This window comes from Periplaneta americana, chromosome 7, assembly GCF_040183065.1.
Source record: "Periplaneta americana isolate PAMFEO1 chromosome 7, P.americana_PAMFEO1_priV1, whole genome shotgun sequence".
NCBI lineage: Eukaryota > Metazoa > Arthropoda > Insecta > Blattodea > Blattidae > Periplaneta > Periplaneta americana.
The window spans coordinates 76,167,180-76,180,406 of NC_091123.1; the positions used below are offsets into that span (position 1 = coordinate 76,167,180).

General features: G+C 36.3%; 1 protein-coding gene across 1 annotated transcript in view; it reads left to right on the top strand.

Annotated features, from left to right (window-relative positions):
* Positions 1–13,227, top strand: part of LOC138703209 (exostosin-1-like) — a 231,260-nt gene that overhangs the window by 189,723 nt on the left and 28,310 nt on the right. The gene's annotated exons all lie outside the window — the stretch shown is intronic.

Consider the following 13,227-nt stretch of genomic DNA (forward strand, 5'->3'; position numbering starts at 1 on the left):
AATCATTGATCGTCAAAGAAAACAACAAGTAAACAAATATTAAGAAACAATTTTATAGACATTATTGCTATCAATGGACGCTTAAAACGGGCTCTTGTTCTTGACCCTACTATCCGTTTCGAAAGAAACCTAAATCAGGCCACCGAAGTTGATACTGAGAAGAAGTCCATATATGAACCTTGTCTGCCGTATCTTTCTCAAAAGTACAACGTCCCTCTTAAACAATGGTCCGTCATTGGTTTGCTGTTTGGCAGTAGAGGTTCAATCACAAAATTCACGTGGAATTATCTTAAGGAACTTCACATTCCTTTTGATTATGTAATGTCTATTCTTATAAATATTATCAAGGATTCTCTTCAAATATTACGTCATCATCTCTATTTCAATTAATCAACTTATAGGCCTATTTGCCTTCAACATTTAACTTTCTTTTTTCTTTAATGTATCACATCACATTATATTGTACATGTTTATTGTATTCAGGACCCTTGTGGTCACTCAAAATTCTTTGAGCTGATGTCTATAATTTAGAATTTTATTATTTATCTGGCTTCCCAATAGCGTTTCACTTCTGTGAGTGACTGTAGGCCAGGACATACTGAAAGGTGATGTCGGTCCATCTTTATATTAAAGTTACACAATTTGCAGGATGGTTTTTCGCCAGTAAATCATGCCCTGTTGCTAGACGAAAGAGTGGGATTGCACTTTTTCTTCGCTGAATTGGTATTTTCAGAATTGACTCTCTCCTGGGCTTCTCAGATGTTCTTGAGGCTATGTCTTGCAGATGTTGTGTCTTGAATTGCTCTTTTACAGCTATTTTCACAGACTGGAATGACATTGGTTTTGAGTAGGTTAGTGATTTGAGAAGATTGTTATGTTTTATATTTTCTTTGTTTCTTTATTTGTTACTACTAAATTTCTGTTTCAATTCCTAAAAATTGTAATGCATTTAATTGAAAGCCCAGTTAGACGCATGTTGACATGAACTTTTTTGCTCAGAAAACCCCACAAACAGGTTAATTAAATGATAGTGGAGCTTCATGACCAGAGATAAAGCATTGTAACAATACTTGTTCATATGTCACGCTTTAGAAAGCAGCTTCTGAACTTACATCTGGACCGATTATTGTAATAGAATTGTAAGCGTCTGCTTCAAACACTCGGCATGAAGTACATTGCGTCTGCATTGTATCAGGATTAAGTAATGGATTTATCAGAGCTATGTGATGAAGGAACAGTTGTAGGGGCTCGTTATATGCTTCACAGAGGAATTCAGAAGGTTCCATTACATGCGTGCATGACATGAAGATTATCAGAACATTGCTTCAGCTTGGATTGGATCTTTATCTTTTTTTTCTTAAATGTTCAAGCATTGTCCAACTAAGTTAAAAACAGAATAAAACTTTAACAATATGAATATTACTGCTCATTTCACATACTCAACAAAACGATTTCACAAGAAGAATTAGCATTCCTGGCTTAAGATGTCCTTCTATTTTAATGAGAGTATAATGGGTCGTAAAGTTGTACGAACTTACAGGATATTACAGTTATCAGTAACAAGCTAAAGTGCTCCGTTTCTTAGGGAATGGGCAATAAATTACTCAATTTTACTCCCGTGTCAACACTGGAAAGTGAACCATAAGGAAACGCACACTTTCGAGCTTTGCGGCAATTGCAAATTATTTTGAAAGTCGAGCATTTCGATGACACATTTAGACACTTGTATTACATTGAGAATTCTCAGAGACAGAGCCTTGAATCCAATTATTCTGACTCTATTATTTATTAAATTATAAGAAGTTCGCGGGTTAATACCCGCCAAGAGCGATAAAATTCTTTGCAATGCTTTCTCCGGCAAGGACGTGAAGGTGTATTAATATAATTATAGTGACTATTACACTTTTATTACGCCATACTACTTTTGGCCAATAAAACGGTACGAAAGGACGTCTTTCAACCAATCATGGCTGCTTATCGCACAGTTTTATCGTTTCCCTAGCACTTGTTTTTTTATCACTACCCTAGCATTTGTTTCTTTGTTTGCCAACATTTCAAACTACAAATTCTTTACAGTACTATAAAACATGCTTTGCGATCGTAATTTGTTTCCCGCATATATAGTCGACTGAAAATGGCGGCTCCGTTCAAACATTTTGACGAAGGTAACATTAGTGAAATATAATTTTAGTAAGTCAATTAATATATATTTTATTGTATTAGAGTACTTTATTTCTTCTAATCATTATATACTTTCTTTTGTTTTTGTCACCTTTCTACCATATGTTTCTTTGTTTGCCAACATTTCAAACTGCAAATTCTTTACGGTATTATAAAACATGCTTTGCGATCGTCATTTGTTTACAGCATAGGCAGGCAACTGAAAACGGTGACTCCGTTTTGGTGAAGCTAACATTAGTGAAATAGAATTTCAGTAAGTCATTTAATATTTTCTTCTATTAGAGTACTTTATTTCTTGTAATCTTTATATATACTTTCTTCTAATAGTCAATTAAATCCCACACGAGTTTTGATTTTCTCTAGGTAAATCAAAACCTGTAGTGAGATTACTGTTCATAATGGAGATGACAACGGTGGTGATTATGATCCTTCTGCCTTTCCCGCCATTTAGCTTCGTGTTCTTGCTGTATTTCAAAACAGTGAAACAGCGCGATGTTGGTTTGATTTTTGTAATCGTAGGGACCGTATTTTTTAGTACTCGCGATACGCACGAAATTTTCCACAATTACTTTCTTTGTTACATTTACCCTTCTCGATACCCAAAATACTGTATTTAATCAAAACAGATTCCCCAAATAACACGAAATTTGGATCATTTTAAGAAATATGTCAATAAGCACGAAGTATATATGCTCTCTCTATCGCAAAAACTACGAAATATGTAACAAAATGTTATTTAATATTGTTAACAAACATGTTTCGTTTCAGTTAATTTGTCAATTTCTTTGTAATACCATTATTTCTGTATTTTCACTATGGAAAGTGTGTACACTCACCTTTAATATCTCTATGACTATCGAAAATTGATCGATTTCTGTAGTCGACTACAGGAAAGATTGAAGATTGTTCTGCGTAATACACAACATTCTTTAATCTTTGCTGCAGTACGTTATACACCGGATAATTTTTTTAATGCGAGAAGGTTCTTGGTGAACTACTAGAGGACCACAGTGAATTTGGTATAAATTATTTAAAGTCAAAGTGGTTCTCTACATTTAATGTGGACAGTGAAGAGGGATTTTCTGCGTACAAGAAAATACTCCCTGATTGTCGCACAAAGCTTCGTTTGAGGAATGTAAAAAAACATGCTTGATTTATATTATGGTAATACTGATATTGTGTGACATGTGTAAGAAAAAAGTAAGAAAAAGTTTTATATTAAACATAACATAATGCATTTACTTGATAAGTTATTTCACTAAAACGAAATTGGCAACTTATTTCACGAAATACCTACCGAAATAATGGTAGGTTTAACACCGAAATCATTCATTTTATTTCACCAAGAAAATACGGTTCCTAACATAGCTTGGGATAAATAGGCCTACATTGTAAGAAAAGTGTGATGCAGAATTAATTGCGTATCATTGGTACTGAATTAGCATAGTTCCGCATATACAGTAAGTTGCAATGCAATATAAGTTCGTAAGAGTAAGTCGTTTTTTATTGTAACGAGAACCAGCAACGAGTCGTCAAATTGTTTTGAAGCGATTTAGGCGTACTGATGGGCAGTAGGTAGTAAGAGACAAGAGGATTAATTATCAAGTGCAATAAAGAAGAAAAGTATAAATTCATATGGTTCAGTGCCAGAAGGATATTCACTACATGTCTCAGGGTTGTCCAGTAATATCGGCTTACTTTTGATGAAAGACATTTTGAATAGGCCTATGTATTCCTTCTTGTAAGACAGTTCCATTCCCTAAACAGAGAACTACAAGATGGGTCACATTCTCTTGAACTATCACGAGCAGCATTCATAATTCTCCAATAGCTACATGATCGTCGTGCTTTGGGACACGACGTCTTTTCATAGTTGAATAAGTTTTGTTATGTATTCTGTACGAAATTAGAACTTCACATCCGTTAGTTCTGTGACATAGAGATTTACAAACTGTAAGAATAGATTTATGAAAGCACTATTAGAGAAAGTTGAGTGAAATCTAAAAATGTACTGTAATAAGCTATAGGTTTAAGAGTTTATACAAGAGCGGAATATGGACATATATAAAAGATGATTACAGACAACCAAGAGTAATATTCTTGTGAGCTCTCAAGGGATACAAATTTAGCGATAATGTGTAAAAGATAGAAATCAAATATTTACGATCTTGGTAAAATAGCATTTAAACGGACACAGCAGTGATTAAGTAATGCTAACCGAATAAATGCAGATTGATCTACAAGCCAATGGAAAAGACCCAGAAAACTTTGGACTGATGACATTTTGATCGAGTTAAAGAGCTTCTTACCTAATAAGTAGGCTTCGTATTCCAGCTACCTAAAGACTGAAGTTAAAGACACATCGGGTATATAGTACACCGGACACAGGGAATGCAACAGATAGGATATAAACAAACAGGTCGTCGCTGCGTGTCCGTGGAGTACAGTTAACTCCCGACATTCTGAAGCTATATCACTAAACACATGCTTGAGCCGCAATGTTAATTTTCGTCGTGATCTTTGCAGTGAACAGTAACGTGCATTCGTAAGTTACGGAACTTGAACGTATGTGGATGTCACTTGAAATGATTTTAAATATATTGCAAGAAATTCTTTCAATAGCACATGACGTTATTGGTGCATAGTGTAGTACAAGATATTCCTATTGTCTGATATTTTTTCATGTTTCACTAGGATATTGCATATGTCGCTCATCACTGAAATCCCACAAATTTTTTATATCCTTATCTAGAAATTCCCTAAAATGTAGAGTATTTAATTTATTAATTAGGATGTTGGCGCTCAACGTCATGGTAGGTTACACAATTCCATGCTATACTTCCAGTTAATATCTTCATAATTTTCAGATTTTCATGGATTACGTTCAACACACTTTCTGTGCCTTTTGGTATTATAGTGTCTTTCAGTGCGCTGTTTTTGTCGCTTTTACGTTTATTTTATATAACTTATATGTAATGTTGTCTATATTGACAGTAAAAATATTACTTCAATATCCTCTACTATGCCCTGCAATATTACAAGCTTGAGCGTCTTACCTATAGCTTTTCACCTCTGCAATGAACCTTCAATCAGCCACAAAGATGTAGTTATTTAAATAATACGACTTGTAAGAGCTGTGATCGATAAGACTACTCACTATGACTGCATCCCGGTTTTGACTTTCTAGAGGAAGAGGGCAGAGGATGCGTAACTATTTTGTATACGAACGTACCTGTATCTGTGCTGTGACGTCACATATACTTCGAGTCAGGCTACCTCATTCCAGTTTATAGGTAGCTGGAATACGGAGCTTACTAGTAAGTGATATGTAACATTGGGGAAAATGTTTAAATGTTTGTCAGAATTCGCTTGAAATTCAGTGAATTACTAGGCACTAAGCTGCATCAGAAAATAAGCTTACCTAATTACTGCAAATTAATTGAGAACTGAACATGTTATTTTCTGTGAATTTTTAAGCATTGTGCTGGACATAACGCCAGCCGAAAAGTAATTGCCGCCAATGTTCCTAGATGTCGACTGGAAGTTAGTGCGTACTTAATATTTCTGTAATGAAAAATACAATTCTGCAGTTGATTTGATTTAACGAGGACTTAACCCAGGATGAATTCTTGAACTTGAGCCGTTTAGGCCCATTATACGCCCTAAATGCGATGATTGTTATAAGCCCGACGGATGATCCGGGTGGCATTCGTGAACCCGACGCTGACAGGCGGACCATCTTTCCTGGGCCCCGCAGGTAAGATCCCATCATCTACTGATGAGCCAGAAACCGGAGCCTCAAGCCCTAGAAATCTACATGAGCATCGGAAACCCGAACTATCCCCAGACATTACCCTAGTCTATTTTATTAATTACTATTACATATGATAGATTAAATGAGGGAGAAAAAGAGAGTGTTGGTGGAATGAAAGAGAGAAACGGGAGTACTCGGACCTGGCCGGGGATCGAAGGCTACTGCGCTAGCATTGTAGCCATAGACGGGCGAATTCTGCGGTTAGTATCGCACTTATTTTCGACATCAGAATTTATTATTCAAGTGACAAACAAACTTTTGTTCAGTGCTGACTCAATTGATGATCTCGTTTCGCTTCTGGTAAAAGCAGAAGAAAGTAGATTCTGTTGAAAGAATAAGCTAAATATTATGGTCCTCTATAACTGCCTGTAGATGTTGAACATAATATCTGTAGTGCTCGGGAAAAGTGACACAAGTCAGTTTCCACAAACTTTTTTTGGTAATTTATTGACAACTTATGGAACATCTGTTCGATTAGAAAAAAATACATAAGTTAGGTATTCCTCCCATTGCAATAATTCATACAGAAAAAAATCAAATCGACATAAACCAGTGTAAGTTGTCAATAAATTATCAAAAAAGTTTGTGAAAACTGACTTATGTCACTTCTCCCAAGCACTGCAGATATAAGGCCACATCGAGCCAAGTTCCCCGTCGGGTTAACATTGTTGCAGGTGGAAGTGGAATATTAGGTGCATACTTAAACAACTTATTTACAAATGACATTTAAGGAACCCGGAGGTTCATTGCTGCCCTCACATAAGCCCGCCATCGGTCCCTATCCTGAGCAAGATTAATCCAGTCCCTACCATCATATCCCATCTCCCTCAAATACATTTTAATATTATCCTCCCATCTACGTCTCGGCCTCCCCAAAGGTCTTTTTCCCTCCAGCCTCCCAACAAACACTCTATATGCATTTCTGGATTCGCCCATACATGCTACATGTCCTGCCCATCTCAAACGTCTGGATTTAATGTTCCTAATTATGTCAGGTGAAGAAAACAATGCGTGCAGTTCTGCGTTCCGTAACTTTCTCCATTCTCCTGTAACTTCATCCCTCTTAGCCCCAAATATTTTCCTAAGAATCTTATTCTCAAACATCCTTAATCTCTGTTGCTCTCTCAATGTGCTATTGATCTAAATAACTGAACTCTTCGATGGATATTTAACAAAAATATTATTTGTGGCATGGGGGTAGAGAACTTGTAGATCTTATAAATAAGCCTTAAAGTCTTCAAGTGTTGAAAATATAGTGTATTTATAAAAATGAAAGTAATATGTACTTGTATGCAACATAAAACCATGCCTAATAAGCTCACAAATTGATACTTCGTATAGATAATATTATGTAAACATGTACTGTAAGCAGTAACATGACCTGCTACCAAGAAGTTAAAAGGAGAATAGTAATTGCAAAGGAAGCTTTTAAAAGAAAAAGGAACATCATTTGCAGATGTCTGGAGAGATAACTAAGAAAGAGACTAGTGAAGTGCTTTGTGTGGAATGTAGCATTGTATGGGGCAGAAACATGGACATTACGACGAAGTGAAGAGAAGCGACTAGAAGCATTTTAAATGTGGATATGGAGAAGGATGGAGCGCGTGAAATGGACAGTCAGAATAATAAACGAAACTGTGTTGGAAAGATGGGTTGAAGAAAGAATAATGCTGAAACTGATCAGGAAGAGAAAAAGAATTTGGCTGGGTCACTGGTTGAGAAGAAATTCCTACTGAAGGATGCACTGGAAGGAATGGTGAACGAGAGAAGAGTTCGGGGCAGAAAAAGATATAAGATGATAGACGACATTAAAATATATGGATCGTATGCGGAGACAAAAAGGAAGGCAGAAAATAGAAAAGATTGGAGAATGCTGAATTTGCAGTGAAAGACTTGCCCTTGGGTATAACATTATGAATGAATAAATGATGGTTATACCCTCTGGATTACTTTTGCTCGATTTCAGTTCTTGTATCCTTCTCACTTCTGTCAAGAGACGTTAGGGCATCTTTCAGATCAGAGAACTATTTGCCAAGATTTTTTAACTTTAGTGGAATCTGTTTCTAGGTTTTCGTCCTTTTTTCCAGCAGTTTTGTATTTGGTATATTTGTGTACTGTAATACTTTTTATCTTCATACTGTCGTATAGTCAGAAGCTAAAAGAGGAATGGGGGCAGATTTTGCTGAAGACAGGAAGACTGAAGCGTCGTAAACCTTTGCTTTCGCTCTCGACGTGTAAATTGGAAAACTGGCCCACAGAATATGTAATATTTGAGTTGGTTTGATGCATATGGATTATGGATCTGGACCTTTGCAGCTGATTTAATTAAGATTACGTGATGCACACACGCTCCCTCTGGTGGGTCCGGCAGCTCTGCCAGGGTGGCCGGCAGCCCGAGCTTGCAGAGTCCGTGTTGTTATTCTGCTATGGCAACGATTTAATTACATCAGGGCACAAACTTCAGACGAAATTCTGTTTGTGTGTGTATTTGACTTTTCCTTTCAAGACGTGGAAAACCTTATTTATTAACACTGGTTGTCGGCTTCCTTCTCTGGACGTAGAGTAATTAAGATCTGCTCTTATATCGCATCTTTGCTGACAGCTCTCTTCATCTGCTGAACCATATGACGCGACGTTGTTGAATGTGATGTCAGATGCAAGCAGATGGAGTGTGATAAAGTAGTATTCTGAATGTAAGCTTCCAGCATTTTTCGAGCGCTATCAATTGCCATAGGTATACTTATTACTTCATCTGTGATAAGTTATCTATGTCATCTCTCCTCAAGGATGAAAATCAACAAATGACGAAAGAATGAAGGCAAGGTTATAGAACTGAAGGAAGAATAAAATCGGAAAAGGAGAGGAAAGAAGGAAGAGTGAAGCGAGGGAAGAGAGAAGTAAAGCAGTATGAATGATTTCAAGATAGAATCAGCGAGGAAAGAATAAAGTCGAAGAGAGAAGTATGAAAGGAAAAATAAAGCCAAGGAAGAATGAAGCAAAAAAGGAAGAATAAAGTCAAGGAAAAGGGAAGCACAGATGGAAGATTGAAAAGAGAGAAGCGAGGAAGAAAGAATAAAGTTAAGGAAGAGAAAAGGAAGGAAGATAAAAAGAGAGAAGAAATGAAAGTAGATTTAAAAGAGAGGAGCAAGAAACAATAAAACCAAGGCAGAGAGAAGCAAGGAAGAAAGAATAAAGCCAAGGAAGACAGAAGCTAAGAAGGAAGATTAGAAAGAGAGAAGTAGGGAAGGATGAATAAAGCCAAAGCAGAGAGAAAGAAGGAAGAATAAAGCCTAGATTCTAATACAGCAAGAATATGAATGATGATAGATGACCTAGGAAGATTTAAAAATCGGTACCATTTGAAGCAAGGACGACCGGAAAAATGTTGGAGAGATGAAATGGAAGATGCAATGAAAGCTAGGATGCTAAAGTAGGACTTGTGTAGACTGCAGAAGTAGATAGAACTACATCGAAACTGGAAACAGAGAACGACGTAAACCGTAATGAAAGCTGTGTAGTAACGTGAGTAGGAGTAGCACCAGCACCAACAGCACTATATCTTCCTTTTTTACCTTATTCGAGGATTTTCATGTTCTATCGAGATGTTATCTGCAATGCGGTGTCAGCACTAGAGTTGTTGTCGATTCGTAAACGGATCGTTCATTCGAAAGACTAATAACACTGAACAACAAATTTTTACTTTTTCTCTTGCTCGAAATAAAAAAGGGTAAATATTACTATGTGTGCCGTAAATCTGAATGTAAAATCCGAATTGCCCCATCACGTACCATTTTCCGGAGAAAATGTATTGAATTTTTTAATGAAAAAACTTATTTTTTTTTTTAATTTTTCACTGCTACTGGTTAAATTACAACACACTAGGGATTCAAAATGCCTCATAATACTTAACAAAATGTATTATTTCTTCTCCGTCCTAGAAAAAGACGTGTTAAATGTAGAAAATATTGGAAACATCGTATTGTCTTTCAATAAGCGCAGTATGGCCAATTTCACTGCCTTTTTCACGAGCTTCGTGCCTATGAAGATAATTTTCTTCACTGCTTCAGAATATCAGGGCTATCATTCGATCATCTGTTTGAAAAAGTGACACGATGCAGACCTAGGAAAATTTTATCTGAATCTCCTGAGAGGTCTGAGAGAAGGAAAGCTAGAAACATACTGCAGGCCACCAGCGTCATTCGGCTAAGGTGCTCGCCTATCGATCCGGAGTTGCACTCGGGTGTGGGTTCGATTCCCGCTTGGACTGATTACCTGGTTGGGTTTTTTTCCGAGGTTTTTCTCAACTGTAAGGCGAATGTCAGGTAATCTATGGCGAATCCTCGGTCTCATGTCGTCAAATAACATCTAACACAAATCCTATCGACTCTAAAATATCTAGTGGTTGATACAGCGTCGTTAAATTACCACACACACTGCAGTCTCAAAAAAGGAGTAATTTCTCTTTCTGACACAGATAAGCTTGACAGATCAGGGAAAGAAAGATGCTGCTAATTTTGTGAAGGAAATTACAATTACTACACCGAAACGTGTCACAAAATAAAAAGAGCGTACATGTCAGCTGTTATAAAGCCTAGTCCACTAACTCCTGGGAAAGCTTTGCCTCTTGTTGCAAAATAAATATTTTACCTCTAACTGCTGTACAAAGTTTGATCATAATCTGATAGATAGAAGGAAACTTATTAAATTCGTCTAAATTCACCCCTATAATGGGATAGCTTCCTTTGCACAAATATAATTGGAGCTTGTACACAAAAATATGTCACCCTTAACTACCGTACAATTTTGATGAAAATCTGTTTCGTATGAGAAAAAGTATTAATTGTATCTAAATTCACCCCTACAATGGGACAGTTTCTTTTACACAAGTATAATGAGAGTTTGTATACAAAATAAATATACTGCCTATAATTACTGTGCAAATATTAATGAAAATCTGTTAGATAGGAGAAAAGTTATTAATTTCATCTAAAGGCACCACTTTCTCTCAAACGTAACAAGAGTTGCTATACAAAACAAATATACTACCTGTAACTACTGTACAAAATTTCATGAAAATCTGTTAAATAGGAGAAAAGTTAATAAAACGAGTAGTTGTTAATTCTTCTATAAATTCAGCACCTATAAGGGGTAGTTTCCTTTATGCAAACGTAATCGGAGTTTGAATACAAAACAAATATACAACCTATAACTACTGTACAACGTTTCATGAAAATCTGATAGAAAGAAGAAAATTTATTAATTGTTCTCTAAATGCATCCCCCGTAAGTGAAGTTCCTCTTGTACCAACGTAATCAGTTTGTATACAAAACAAATATACTACCTGAAACTATTGCACAAAGTTTTATGAAAATCCGTTACATAGGAGAAAGTTAATAATTTTCTTTAGATGCAACACATAAGGGTTAGTTTCCCTTATAAAAACGTTATCAAAGTTTGCATAAAAGACAAATATACTACATGTAATTACTGTACAAAGTTTCATGAATATCTATTAAATAGGAGAAAAGTTATTGATTTTCTCTAAACGCACCCTTTATAGCGGTTAGTTTCGTTTATACAAACGTAATCAGAGTTTGTATACAAAAAATGTACTACTTGTAACTACTGTACAAAGTTACATGATAATCTGTTAAATAGGAGAAAAGATATTAATTATATGCAGCTAGATGTAATGTTTTGAACCATTGCATGTCGCCGACCTTGGCTGCTAAAAGTCGTCCGTGTGTAAGCAGAAAACGCTGCCGCCCGTCGCGGGGACCGACTGCAAGACAGCGGCTGCAGTCGGTCTGCCGTCGGGGTCAGCGCTCGTGTGTAAAGCAACCGGCGTTTTCCATTTAAATACATTACCGACTGCATCCCCGCGACAAGCTGCTAAGTTCAACTGCTTTTTGCAGTCGACCTTGGCGGCAAAAAGTCGCTTGTGTGTAAGGGCCCTTACTCCGATTGACTTCAAATCTTTTTCAACATCGTCGAGCCATCTTGTTGCTGGTCGTCCCACTTTTCTTACTGTGTAGAGTGGGTCGGTAAGAATGACTTTTTTGTACATGGGCTATCATCATCCATCCTATATAGATGGCCTAGCCATCTCAGTCTGTTGGCCTTGATCACTTTAATTATATTCGCATCATTATACAAATTGTATAATTCAGTGTAATATCTGATACGCCAGGTACCTCTTCATTTACTGGGCCATAAACTTTTTTTAACACTTTCTTTTCGAATACCATTAACCTTTCTATATTTTCTTTACTCAAGGTCCAACTCTCTGATCCATATAATAGGACTGGTCTAATCAATGTTTTATATAGCCTACATTTTGTTTTTTATGCTAAGAAAGCGGGACTGGAGTTGCTTCTTTAATCCATAATAGCATTTGTTTGCCATCTTAATTCTTGAGTTTATGTCTACTGTTACACTATTATCATTTGTTATGATAGTTCCCAGGTATTTAAACTGTGTCACATTTTCAAATTTATATTCATGAATAGTGATATGCTTTTCCTTTCCTTGTGTTCTTCCAGATTGTAAGTACTTAGTCTTACCTTCATTAACTGTTAGTCCCATCTTCTTAGCTGCTATAAGATCCTATCATATGAAATGTAAATTCTAACTATTTTATTTAATCTCGTCTTTAAGTTTACACATTATACCGGGATCACTTTTCTTTTTTCTGCAGTATTGTGCAGTATGTTATTCATATTTCTCCAAATATCTGCTTGAACCCTTCAGAGTTCTAACACATCAGTACAGGCTGTTATACAAAAAAATATTACAGTGCTTCCATTCCTCAAATGAGGTATAGAAATTCTTATAAATTTAGAAATTTAAAATAAATATTATAGTCCAAACACATGGTCTGAAGACATTAATTCGTCAATTTAAGCATAGAAACTTAATCATAAACAAAAGCAAGAAGAATCTTTTGAATTCAATATTTTCTAACGTTAATAGAAAAAAAAATTCAGCCAAGTTGGGGGGGGGGCAGTGCCCCCCATGCCCCCCCCCATAACTCCGCCTATGGGTAAACGAGATTCGAACTCATCGCTATGACTTTCACTCGGTATTTAATCTGTTTTTTAGGCGCCACGGCTTTGTATCTTTTGATAGACGCGGGAGACACGAAAAACTGAGTGAGTGTATTCTGTAGATAAACTCTCAAGTCAGTCCCAGACCTAAGAACACAAGCAGTTGTGTGAACCATTGCACGGTGA